The sequence below is a fragment of the Protopterus annectens genome, chromosome 10.part0 (genome assembly GCF_019279795.1).
Source record: "Protopterus annectens isolate FY-2018-M chromosome 10.part0, PAN1.0, whole genome shotgun sequence".
Lineage (NCBI taxonomy): Eukaryota > Metazoa > Chordata > Ceratodontiformes > Protopteridae > Protopterus > Protopterus annectens.
The window spans coordinates 885,760,550-885,774,643 of NC_056744.1; positions in this window are offsets into that span (position 1 = coordinate 885,760,550).

The following is a 14,094-nucleotide window of genomic DNA, read 5'->3' on the forward strand; positions in this document are numbered from 1 at the left end:
TTTATGTTTCCATTAGGAGTTGAAAATGTGTGCATTGCTGGAAATCATTGAGATTCTGTCTGCCGAGTTAGAACTCGTAAGTGAATAATGTAATATGGCCTCAGTACTCACTTTGTGGGAATAGAACACATCTGCCAACAACTAGCTAGTCTTCTATTTGTGTCTGTCTATCTGTCTGTCTATCTACTTAGCCTCTACATAAGATTGTAAAGCAGCAATGAAACAATATGAATTCTGCATAAAACAAGTTAGAAATCAATACATGCTTAAAATACATTAAAATAATTAAAAAACGATTCTCAATTTGGATATAGACAGACTGTCCTATAAGGGTAGTAACTGGGGACCTCCAGAAGGTTCCATTGTTTTTAAACCAAAATTATGGAAAATATATTAAGCAGAAATGGTGCTAAAAAGGCAGAAGATATCCTACTTGAGGTCTCAGGAGTAATTCCAGGAGCAAATAGTAGACCCTTCCCTGATGATTTTCTGGGATAAGTTGGATGAAAGGTGGTCAGAAGCTCTGGCAGACAGGAAATGGTGCTAAAAAGGCAGAAGATATCCTACTTGAGGTCTCAGGAGTAATTCCAGGAGCAAATAGTAGACCCTTCCCTGATGATTTTCTGGGATAAGTTGGATGAAAGGTGGTCAGAAGCTCTGGCAGACAGGAAAGACACAAACTGTACAGGATATGAAAAATCAGAGGCAGGATCTTAAACATGGACCTATCAGTGACAGGCAACCAGTGCAGAGTGTGAAACTTGGGAGTATTAGAACTGGAGCATGAAGTTCAGCCATAAACTCAATGCAAAAATTCTGTATCCGCTTAAGGTGTAACAGGTCACCATTTGCTTCTACTAGGTAAAGAGCACTACAGTAGTCCAAGCGAGAGGATACAGGAGCATGAATCACTGCTGTGGTGTGTCAATTAAATTAAATGCCTGTTCCAGGAAATATTACTCAAGTGGAAATAAGATACAGTGATGACAGCTAGCATGTGGTCATTAAGTATAAACCTATCACTGTGTATAGAAGATGCAAGCATCAGTCAATTCCTCTATAAAAAATAAGAGGGGAAAGGAAGGGAAACTGGAAGGATGAATGGTGACATGCACAAGCATGAAAAGTGAAAGGAAGGGAATCTGGGAAGGATGGATGGTGACATGCACAAGCATGAAAAGTGAAAGGAAGGGAATCTGGGAAGGATGGATGGTGACATGCACACGCATGAAAAGTGAAAGGAAGGGAATCTGGGAAGGATGGATGGTGAAATACACAAGCATGAAAAGTGAAAGGAAGGGAATCTGGGAAGGATGGATGGTAACATGCACAAGCAAGAGGAGAAAAGAAGACCTGGGATGCATAGATGCTGACATGCAGAAGAATGAAGAGAAAGGAATGCAATTTGGGATTGATGAATGGATGGATGGATGGTGTTAGACACAAGCATTTGTTGTTTGTGCAGGGTTGAGCTTTTATTAGGTCAAGGTGATCCAGTGTGAAATCACTTGAAGGCAGTCCTCTAGTGAGCGGTATTGCTGAGTATTATTAGAATAACACTCATAGATAATACCCCTTTCATGCATGATCTGCCACAGCAACAATATGTATCCAGTGAATAACAATGGTGCCTAGATAGAAACCTTGGGGAACTCTGCAGGTCAGCAGATGACTACCAGAACATTAGCACCAGAAACCGCCACTCAGTGTGAACCTGTATGTCACAAGCAAACCTTTCAGGTGCTGTGAATGTTCAACCACAATGAGTTATAATGCACTGCATCAGGATTCTATTGTTGACAATATCAAACACTGCAGTGTGATCACGGAGGACTGAGGCAGAGTATAATTGTTGATCTTTCACCATAAGGAGGTCACTAACTGGGCTAGTGTCTGTACATTGTCTTGCTCTAAAGCCAGAATATCAAGGGCTGAGTAGGTCGTGGGATGTTATAAACAGAAATGCATCTGCACATAAAGTAATTTTTCATGAAGTTTACCAACATATAGAAAATAAGATAATGGCTAATAATTTTTCAGACTGACCAGCTCCACAGATGGCTTCTTCAGAATGAAGATAAAGTGTCTTTCAAGACAGAAGGGGAAAAGGTGTCAAAAGGAGGACCAGACAATTAAGTAAATACTTGGGTCCAAAATTGTGAGGAAAGAATTAACTTGTCAAAATGGCCCCCAAGTGCACGTCACAGATTGCTGCTTGTATAGATGAAATCAATTCCATGAACTCATAATAGTCAATATATGGAACACTGCCCAACAAAATTCCACATGTTCATCATAATCAACATAAAGAAACAGCCCAACAGAATTACACAAACTCATCATAGTCAATGTAATGAAACATAGCCCAGCAGAAGTCAGGTATGCCTACACAAAGAGCACTGTAGTGTACCACAGGAACATATTACTTGAAGGCTTGCTTGTTCATAGCAATGTTGTCTGTCTACATTGATGAATGCAGCACTTTCAGACTGACTAGAAGAAAAAGTCCTATTTGTGGTAAGACAGGCTAGGCTGTATAGCCCACTCACCACCTAAAACAGCACCAATGGAAAAGTAGGTGCAGAAGAGATCTAACCAGACAAGAACATTTCCTTCTTAAGGGATATCACTGTCTGATATACCAGATAGTCTGCATCAAGGTTAAATGGATACTCCATAGCTGAATCTTCCCCCATTATAATTTATCTGCAGTTACAGCAGGTAAATACCTTGAGGCTCCTAAATGTACCATGGCTAATGAAGAACCAGTGACTTGGTGTTACTGTTCACACACATTTAGGTCAGAGCAGGATCCAGTACTAGGCAGCCTAGGCAGCTGTCTAGGGCCCACTGGCTGGGAGTGCCCAGTCCACAACATTAATTTAATTAAAAATAAAAAAAAAAGTAAGTAAAATAAAAGTAAAATTTTCCTTTTTCTTGTTTCATTGTGTTTTCTGCATGCATTTGCTTCCAAAGCAGTAAGCAGATGCATACAGAGCAACACATGCAAGATTATATTTTAAAAGTGGAGTCTTCTTACTTCCAGCAAATAGATTTACTCAGGTTTGAGCTATGTGTGTGGAGAACTTGCAACAGCAGATAGCGAGACACTCGATTTCCTCAAAGTGGATTTGCTGTTACAGACAAATAGGTATGAGCAGACTTTGAGGAGTGTATCTGTGTAATGCCCTTGTTAGAGAAGGCGTTTTAGTTAATTAACTTGCTCAGGCACAAACCCTGTACCTTAGCTACAGCAGATGAGGGACTTGATCCTTTGCACTAACTACCAGTTGGCTGAAATGGGCTGAAATGGGCTGAAATTGGTACTTTTTTCATTTATTGATTCATGCTTAATGGAAAAATGTTCAAATCTACAAATTTAAAATCCACTCTAATAAATGCTGCCTCATGTAACAAGAAAGACATTAAATTTGGAAGGAGACTCAAATACCATATGCATGTATTCATAGTCCTAAAAAATTTTCAGGGGTTTTAATCTTTGAACAAAGCCCAGGGACCAAGGTACACTTAATCCACCACTGATGTATTTTCAATAACTGTGAACTTCAATGTATTTTCAAGTAGACAGATTTACTGACATTGCAGTGCAGTATTGCAGTATAAGGGGGGGGGGGGTGATACTGCACTCCTGAGTGTGTCATGATCCCATCTACCTGTGTTGGTAGTAGATGTTGTGAGATATTTTGCATCCACCTGAGCTATCAAAAAGAGTACAGGAAGTTTCACCAGTTCTCATGCCATATTTCCCCTAGTAGTATAAATACCACCAAGGGTACTGCACTCCTGAGTGTGTCATCTTTCAGATGAGATGTTAAACTGAGATCCCATCTACCTGTGTTGGTAGTAGGTGCTGTGAGATATTTTGCATCCACCTGAGCTATCTAAAAGAGTACAGGAAGTTTCACCAGTTCTCATGCCATATTTCCCCTAGTAGTATAAATACCACCAAGGGTACTGCACTCCTGAGTGTGTCATCTTTCAGATGAGATGTTAAACTGAGACCCCATCTACCTGTGTTGGTAGTAGGTGCTGTGAGATATTTTGCATCCACCTGAGCTATCAAAAAGAGTACAGGAAGTTTCACCAGTTCTCATGCCATATTTCCCCTAGTAGTATAAATACCACCAAGGGTACTGCACTCCTGAGTATGGATACTGCACTCCTGAGTGTGTCATGACCCCATCTACCTGTGTTGGTAGTAGGTGCTGTGAGATATTTTGCATCCACCTGAGCTATCAAAAAGAGTACAGGAAGTTTCACCAGTTCTCATGCCATATTTCCCCTAGTAGTATAAATACCACCAAGAGTACTGCACTCCTGAGTGTGTCATCTTTCAGATGAGATGTTAAACTGAGACCCCATCTACCTGTGTTGGTAGTAGGTGCTGTGAGATATTTTGCATCCACCTGAGCTATCTAAAAGAGTACAGGAAGTTTCACCAGTTCTCATGCCATATTTCCCCTAGTAGTATAAATACCACCAAGGGTACTGCACTCCTGAGTGTGTCATCTTTCAGATGAGATGTTAAACTGAGACCCCCATCTACCTGTGTTGGTAGTAGGTGCTGTGAGATATTTTGCATCCACCTGAGCTATCAAAAAGAGTACAGGAAGTTTCACCAGTTCTCATGCCATATTTCCCCTAGTAGTATAAATACCACCAAGGGTACTGCACTCCTGAGTGTGGATACTGCACTCCTGAGTGTGTCATGATCCCATCTACCTGTGTTGGTAGTAGGTGCTGTGAGATATTTTGCATTCACCTGAGCTATCAAAAAGAGTACAGGAAGTTTCACCAGTTCTCATGCCATATTTCCCCTAGTAGTATAAATACCACCAAGGGTACTGCACTCCTGAGTGTGTCATGATCCCATCTACCTGTGTTGGTTGTAGGTGTTGTGAGATATTTTGCATCCACCTGAGCTATCAAAAAGAGTACAGGAAGTTTCACCAGTTCTCATGCCATATTTCCCCTAGTAGTATAAATACCACCAAGGGTACTGCACTCCTGAGTGTGTCATCTTTCAGATGAGATGTTAAACTGAGACCCCATCTACCTGTGTTGGTAGTAGGTGCTGTGAGATATTTTGCATCCACCTGAGCTATCAAAAAGAAGTTTCACCAGTTCTCATGCCATATTTCCCCTAGTAGTATAAATACCACCAAGGGTACTGCACTCCTGAGTGTGTCATCTTTCAGATGAGATGTTAAACTGAGACCCCTTCTACCTGTGTTGGTAGTAGGTGCTGTGAGATATTTTGCATCCACCTGAGCTATCAAAAAGAGTACAGGAAGTTTCACCAGTTGTCATGCCATATTTCCCCTAGTAGTATAAATACCACCAATGGTACTGCACTCCTGAGTGTGTCATCTTTCAGATGAGATGTTAAACTGAGACCCCATCTACCTGTGTTGGTAGTAGGTGCTGTGAGATATTTTGCATCCACCTGAGCTATCAAAAAGAAGTTTCACCAGTTCTCATGCCATATTTCCCCTAGTAGTATAAATACCACCAAGGATACTGCACTCCTGAGTGTGTCATCTTTCAGATGAGATGTTAAACTGAGATCCCATCTACCTGTGTTGGTAGTAGGTGCTGTGAGATATTTTGCATCCACCTGAGCTATCAAAAAGAGTACAGAAAGTTTCACCAGTTCTCATGCCATATTTCCCCTAGTAGTATAAATACCACCAAGGGTACTGCACTCTTGAGTGTGTCATCTTTCATATGAGATGTTAAACTGAGACCCCATCTACCTGTGTTGGTAGTAGGTGCTGTGAGATATTTTGCATCCACCTGAGCTATCAAAAAGAGTACAGGAAGTTTCACCAGTTGTCATGCCATATTTCTCCTAGTAGTATAAATACCACCAAGGGTACTGCACTCCTGAGTGTGTCATCTTTCAGATGAGATGTTAAACTGAGACCCCATCTACCTGTGTTGGTAGTAGGTGCTGTGAGATATTTTGCATCCACCTGAGCTATCAAAAAGAGTACAGGAAGTTTCACCAGTTCTCATGCCATATTTCCCCTAGTAGTATAAATACCACCAAGAGTACTGCACTCCTGAGTGTGTCATCTTTCAGATGAGATGTTAAACTGAGACCCCCATCTACCTGTGTTGGTAGTAGGTGCTGTGAGATATTTTGCATCCACCTGAGCTATCAAAAAGAGTACAGGAAGTTTCACCAGTTCTCGTGCCATATTTCCTCTAGTAGTATAAATACCACCAATGGTACTGCACTCCTGAGTATGTTTATTTATTTATTTTATTTTACATTTGTTGACCGGGCTAGTCTGGCTGGATACATGTCCATTTTCAGCAGAGGCCCGAGGAGAAAAGCTCCACTAAATACTAAGTACATCACATAAAAAACCATTACTCTAAGATATAGCAAAAATTGGAATTCATAAAAACACAAAGAAAGAAAGATAATTTCAAAAGAGAAACAAGTTTACAAAATGCAGTTAATTACATGTTAACAATTGTACAAAAATGTACATACTTAAATCTGAACAGTAAGAGGATGAGAAATGAAAAAGGTAGAGATGACAAGAGTGGAGGAGAAACAGAGTAAGAGAAAATGGTTAGTCAGGTGTACTGCAGGAACAAAGCCAATGATTTTGGAAGTACAGTTTAATTTTCTGTTTGAATTGAGGCAGGGATGTAGTCAGAGTTATGTCACTAGGTAAGAGATTCCAACTTCTACCTATTGTGTTAGTGAATAGAGAACCACCTGCTGTGTTGTTTACCTTTATTGATTTTGTCATGAGTTTAGTAGAGGAGCGAAGTGAGTTAAGATTGTTGTAAGGGATTAGAAGTTGAGAGAGTATTGGGGTGTTGTCAGGTAGGTGTAATATGTTGTGGGCTATAGTGAGTTGAGTAATTATTAGGTAGTTTTGAAATTCAAGCCAGCCAAGTTGTTTTAAGTTAATACAATGGTGGGTCCTGAAGGGGTTAGTAGTGGCGAAGCGAGCTATGTTGTTATAGCAAGTTGCAAGTTTGTTAAGATTGATTTTCTTAAGGTTTGTATAAATGGGGGAAGCATATAGGAGAGAAGATAGGAGATGAGATTGTGCAATTTTGGTTCTAGTTGCTGGGGTTAGAAAAGGTTTGATACGATATAGGGATCCAATTTTTCTGTTAACAATCTTGATGGTGTTGTTAATGTGCTGATCGAAGGAGAGATTATTGTCAATGGTTATTCCTAAGAGTTTTGTAGTTGGATCAGGTGAGATGATAGTGCCATTGTTTGAGGAAATGGTAAAGTTTAAAGGGGGGGACCGAGTGGTGGGGGAGAAGAGGAGGAGTTTTGTTTTTTTGGCATTTAGAAGGAGAAACCGTCTAGAAAACCAAGTTTCTACAGTGTTAAAGGTATTTTGGGTCAATGAGCACAGTTCAGTAGAGGATGGTGCTGAGCAGATAAGGGTAGAATCATCTGCGTATTGTATGCAGGTTGCTTGTGGGATTGCAGTCTGAAGATCGTTAATAAAGAGGGAGAACAGAAGTGGACCAAGAATGGAGCCCTGGGGAACTCCGATGGAAATGGGTAATAGTGATGAGATATGGTTTTCCCATATTACTGCTTGTTGTCTGTTGTTAAGATAAGATCTAAACCAATTAATGGCTAGTTTATCACAAGAGAGAGATTCAAGAATGTTAATTAAGAGGGAGTGGTTGACCATGTCGAAAGCTTTAGAGAGATCAATGAAAAGAGCGGAAGAGAGAGTATTGTTGTTTCGATTTTTGTTGATAGTATCTATAAAGGAAAGAAGGGCAGTGGTGGTACTGTGGTGGGGTCTGAAACCATGCTGGCAGTTTGCTATTATGCAGTGGAGAGAGAGAGATAGTGTACCAGTTGCTGATGAATACATTTTTCCATGATTTTTGCTAGGGGTGAGAGAAGGGCAATTGGTCTAAAGTTGGAAAGGTCAAGGGAGTTACCACCTTTATGTAGTGGGATAATATAGGAGACTTTCCAGATATCAGGGATGGTTACTTCTTGGATAGTTCTGTTGATAAGTAAGGATATAGGATATGCAATTTCTTTGGCAGCTTTCTGAAGGAAAAGAGAAGGGAGCTTGTCAGCAGAAGGGGTACAGGGTTTCAGTTTGTGAATGAGTCTGTAGATGAAAGAAGTGGATATCGGTTTTAGAGAGAAGTTGTAGGAGGAGTTAGTTATGTCAGTTGGAATATAAGAGTTGTTAGAGTTCATTTGTTTGGCTAGGGATTGAATAGTTTCAGTGAAAAAAGAGTTGAAAGCATTAGCAGCCTGGAGAGGGGTTTCTGGGTCAGCATTTAGAGGGGAAGGAGTTTTAGCAATTCCTGGGGAAAGAAGTCTATTTACTGATGACCAGAACTGTTTAGAGCTGTTAATATGAGTTTCCTGAAGTTTACAGTAGAAGTTTTTCTTGTCAGAGATTATTGATTTTTTAGCTAGATTTCTAAGTTGGCGGAAATTAACTAAATCAGGGTTTTGTCTATTGCATCTCCATTTTGTCCATGCTTTGTTTCTAGCATGAATGAGTTTTTTAGTATTGTCGGTCAGCCATGGGGCAGATTTGGTCTTTACTCTAATAGAACGTTCTGGAGCATGTGAATCAAGTATGGATAAGAATGTAGTATTAAAGAATAATACTGCCTCTTCCAGGGGAAGTGATTTTAAGCAATTCCAATTGCATGCTCTCAGTTCAGCTTTAAAAAGGTCTATGTTAAAATGCTTGATAGATCGGATTAGCCTTGAGTTTGGGGGATTAACATATTCTGATTTTTGCCTAGTAATGAAGGTTAGGCAGTGGTCGCTAATGTCGTCGGGCATAGTACCTACTTTATACTGTTTGTTAACTTTATTTGTGAGTATCCAGTCTAATATACTCTCTTTCTTACTGGGCTTATTGACTCTTGTAGTTGAGGTAATAGTTTGTGAGAAACCATGTAGGTTAATATGAGAGGAGGGATTGTCTGCATTAATAGTGTTCCAGTCTATGTTAACGTCGCCAAGAATTATGGTTTCTTGGGGGTAGGTGGTAGAAACCCAGCTTAGAAAGTCTTCTAATATTGGAATGTTATTACCTGGGGGAAGATACAAACAAATAATGTAAATGGCTTTTTTGGCGTTAAGTTGGAGTTTAATAATGATGGCTTCTGTTTTGTTATTTTGGTTTGGGCATGCTGGTTGAGTAGAGATGTTAAGTTGATTTTTGAAAAGTATTGCTACTCCACCACCCTTGCGTTTTAAGCGGTCATGTCTGACTATATTATAACCTTGAGGAATAATCTCTGAGTCTTTTGTGCCTGGTTTTAGCCAGGTTTCAGAGAGGCAAAGAATGTCAAAAGAGTGGATATCTAAGAGAGCATGGATGAAGGGTATTTTCTTATTTATGCTTTGGATGTTAAGGTGTCCTATGAGGAAGGTATTATTGAGGTTAGGTGAGCAGTTTTGGGTAGGAGGTGAGATAGGGCCAGGGTTGGGGTGGATGTCACCATCTTGTAGGTGAGGATTAACTAGTTTAGTTAAATAGTTGCTCTTTTGATTTGTTAGGGTTTTTGTTTTTTTGTTTGATTGTAGGAGGTAGGTAAGGTGATGTAGTCTGTGGAATTTAGATAGATGATAGCTAGGGGTGGAATTAACATTAGAGTAAGATGTGAAAGTGAGTCTAGTAGAAGTGTGTTTTTGTGAGGAGATAAGATGGTTGTTAAGTGAAATTTCAAAGAAGGTGAGATAGTATGTTGAGAGAAGGGTGGTCATGAGTAAGAATGAGAGTAAAGTCATAGTATGTAAGGAGACATAATTTAGTAGTCTGAGAAGTGAGGAGCAAGGAGGAAAGTACAAAGGAGAGAGAATGAGTGTGGTAAGCAAGAGAGGAGGTAGTTAATCTGTATAACACAGTTGGTAAATAAGAATGGATTTTATAGGGAATAAAGAATGAAAGACTGGAGAGGAAAGAGGATGTGAAAAGAGAGTAGCATAAGCAATGGAGTAAGGTAATTGAAGAAATTTGGTAATAGGGCAAAGAAAGAGAAGGGGGAGTGGAAGAGGTGTGTTAAGGCTAGGTAACAATTTGGCGGGAAGGAGAGCAATAGGATAGGAGGGATAGGGGTGTGGCTATAGAGCTATAAGAGTAGGACCCCTGGGGGTGGGTGGGAATTGGGGGTAGGGAGGGGAGCGGAGTGAGCCCGCAGGGCGAACGGAGCGGGTTACACCAAGGAGAGAAGAAAAAGTATCAGTGAAAGCTAGGTAAGTCAAGGTAGGAGAAAGGTAGTCTAAGGAGGAGAGGGTAAAGAGGAAAAGTCAAAAGAAGGAAAGGGAAAGGAGTAGGAAAGGTGAGATAAGAAGAGTTAGGCAGAGATAAAAACTAATAAGGAGAGTAAAAAATGGAGTTGTGGTGACATCTAGTGGGCAAAATTCAGCAGTGCAGCAAACATGCACTGGGGCCCTGCTTTGGAAGTCGAGCTAGAGTAAAGGGAGAGGGAGCACAGGCTGTGTAGCAATCCAGAGAGAGTGGGAGGAAGGAAGTAAAGGAACAAGGGGGGGGGGTTGCTGCTGGCAAGCTTAGCTGGGGGGCAGAACAAAACAGCTTAGCAGGGTTTACTTTTTTAAATTTGTATACTTGGTTATAAGTTTGACATCTTGATATAGGTGGACATACTTTCTTGAAGTCCAGAGGTAGTAGGTTGCAGAGGAAGGCAAAGTCCAGAACCTTTCAAGGGCAGGAGGCTTGAGAGCACCCTAGTAGAAATAGTATAGTGATTCAACCCAGGTACAATAACACAGGGTAAATCAGAGGATAGCTAGTATAAGAGGAAAAGTAGGGAGAGAAAAAAAAGATAATGTTAGGAATAAAAATACAAAGTTCCAAATACAGTGCAGGTAAGACAGGTTATACAAGCATTAAACTTTACTTTAATGAATTATATTTACAATCAGACAAGGCTAAGCAATTTCAATAAGGAAAATTGAGCGTTTAGGCATAGGATTTACTATAAATATAATAACCTTAAGGGCTACTACAAGCTATGTAATAAACTCTGATACAACAAATGCTAGAGATAATGCAAGCAAATCAGTAAAATAAGCTAGGTAGAGTGTAGGGAAGCCCTAACTAAGTTGGATCCCAGCCCAGCCTGCACGTGTGGAGCCACTCAGAAATACACTCAGTGTAGTTTAATAGTGAGGAGGCTTCACGTGGGTCCAAACAAAGTTAAAACAGAATATGGAGAATGCCCCTAGCAAGACTACAGCCAAAAGACTAATAGTAATCAAACAAAGTATCAAATAATGAAAGTGAGGGAACCAGGCAAGATTAAGGAGTCATGTACCAGTCGCGACACAAAGATAAACAGCGCTAATCAAGCAAATACTAAATACTAGACAAATGTCGAGTGGGTAGTTATATTAAACTGAGTAGATTCACAGAAATCGTAGCAGACGCGCAGTCGCTAAACTGCACTACTATGGTAAAATACTAAGGGGTCATGTAACAGTCGCTACACAATAATGAACAGCACTAATCAAGCAAATACTAAAAACCAGACAAAAGTCGAGTGGGTAACTGTATAAAACTGATAGATTCACAGAAATCTTAGCAGACGCGCAGTCGCCAAACTGCACTACTATGGTAAAATACTATGGAGTCATATAACAGTCGCTACACAATAATAAACAGCGCTAATCAAGCAAATACTAAAAACCAGACAAAAGTCGAGTGGGTAATTATATTAAACTGATAGATTCACAGAAAAGTTAGCAGACGCTCAGTCGCTAAACCGCTCTACTATGGTAAAATACAACAAACTAGGATGATAACCTTGTCGACTTCGACACAGTGCAAGCCGTAGAATATAACAAAACAAAGGCAGAGTATAGTACAATACACGTACAGTTGGGCAGATAAATTATGCACTTCTAAGATAAGGCATGTTTACAATGCAGTCGCTACAAGCAGGATACAAGGCAAACGCATACCTTTGTACATAGAGAGCATTGGAAAAAAAACACAGTTCAGACAGAGCAAAATGCGTACGCATCTACAGGGATATCAACAAAGCACAAGATAAAACATGAAGGCCATATAGTGCGTACAAAACATCTTAGACAACCAAATGCAAACTTACTGCGGAGATGAGTACATCTTAGACAAACAAATGCAAACTTACTGCAGAGTAGGAGCACACAGCCATGCACGCTCAGCAGCAGCGAGGGGAGCTGAATCAAAGATGGCGCCCTAGGGAATTTGGAGGGAATATAATACTTCCGGGGGAAGTACCTAGGGAGGGGGAGGAGTAGGGATAACAGGGAAACAGGTGGAGACCGGAAAGGGAGTATATAGGTGAATAGAGAAGGGGGATATTGAAACTTATGTGTGAATGGATAGGTTGGTATCCGGTACAGTTGTATAGTCAGTAAGGATCAAGAAGGGGAATAAAAGGTGGATATAATAAGTAGGGGAGAAATAGCGAGACAAACACAGTACAGTCCGAGGAGCAAATGTAGGGCAAGGTATAGCCTGTACATAAGAGAAGGGAAGGGAAAACAACAAGTAAGATAATCTAGACGTAGATTAGGATTGGGAGAGAAACCATGAGCACCAAGAAAAGATAGGGGAGACAGAGCCCAGAGTAGACCAAGGAGAGAAGAAAAAGTATCAGTGAAAGCTAGGTAAGTCAAGGTAGGAGAAAGGTAGTCTAAGGAGGAGAGGGTAAAGAGGAAAAGTCAAAAGAAGGAAAGGGAAAGGAGTAGGAAAGGTGAGATAAGAAGAGTTAGGCAGAGATAAAAACTAATAAGGAGAGTAAAAAATGGAGTTGTGGTGACATCTAGTGGGCAAAATTCAGCAGTGCAGCAAACATGCACTGGGGCCCTGCTTTGGAAGTTGAGCTAGAGTAAAGGGAGAGGGAGCACAGGCTGTGTAGCAATCCAGAGAGAGTGGGAGGAAGGAAGTAAAGGAACAAGGGGGGGGGGTTGCTGCTGGCAAGCTTAGCTGGGGGGCAGAACAAAACAGCTTAGCAGGGTTTACTTTTTTAAATTTGTATACTTGGTTATAAGTTTGACATCTTGATATAGGTAGACATACTTTCTTGAAGTCCAGAGGTAGTAGGTTGCAGAGGAAGGCAAAGTCCAGAACCTTTCAAGGGCAGGAGGCTTGAGAGCACCCTAGTAGAAATAGTATAGTGATTCAACCCAGGTACAATAACACAGGGTAAATCAGAGGATAGTTGTCATCTTTCAGATGAGATGTTAAACTGAGACCCCATCTACCTGTGTTGGTAGTAGGTGCTGTGAGATATTTTGCATCCACCTGAGCTATCTAAAAGAGTACAGGAAGTTTAACCAGTTCTCATGCCATATTTCCCCTAGTAGTATAAATACCACCAAGGGTACTGCACTCTTGAGTGTGTCATCTTTCAGATGAGATGTTAAACTGAGACCCCATCTACCTGTGTTGGTAGTAGGTGCTGTGAGATATTTTGCATCCACCTGAGCTATCAAAAAGAGTACAGGAAGTTTCACCAGTTCTCATGCCATATTTCCCCTAGTAGTATAAATACCACCAAGGGTACTGCACTCCTGAGTGTGTCATCTTTCGGATGAGATGTTAAACTGAGATCCCATCTACCTGTGTTGGTAGTAGGTGCTGTGAGATATTTTGCATCCACCTGAGCTATCTAAAAGAGTACAGGAAGTTTCACCAGTTCTCATGCCATATTTCCCCTAGTAGTATAAATACCACCAAGAGTACTGCACTCCTGAGTGTGTCATCTTTCAGATGAGATGTTAAACTGAGACCCCATCTACCTGTGTTGGTAGTAGGTGCTGTGAGATATTTTGCATCCACCTGAGCTAACAAAAAGAGTACAGGAAGTTTCACCAGTTCTCGTGCCATATTTCCCCTAGTAGTATAAATACCACCAAGGGTACTGCACTCTTGAGTGTGTCATCTTTCAGATGAGATGTTAAACTGAGACCCCATCTACCTGTGTTGGTAGTAGGTGCTGTGAGATATTTTGCATCCACCTGAGCTATCAAAAAGAAGTTTCACCAGTTCTCATGCCATATTTCCCCTAGTAGTATAAATA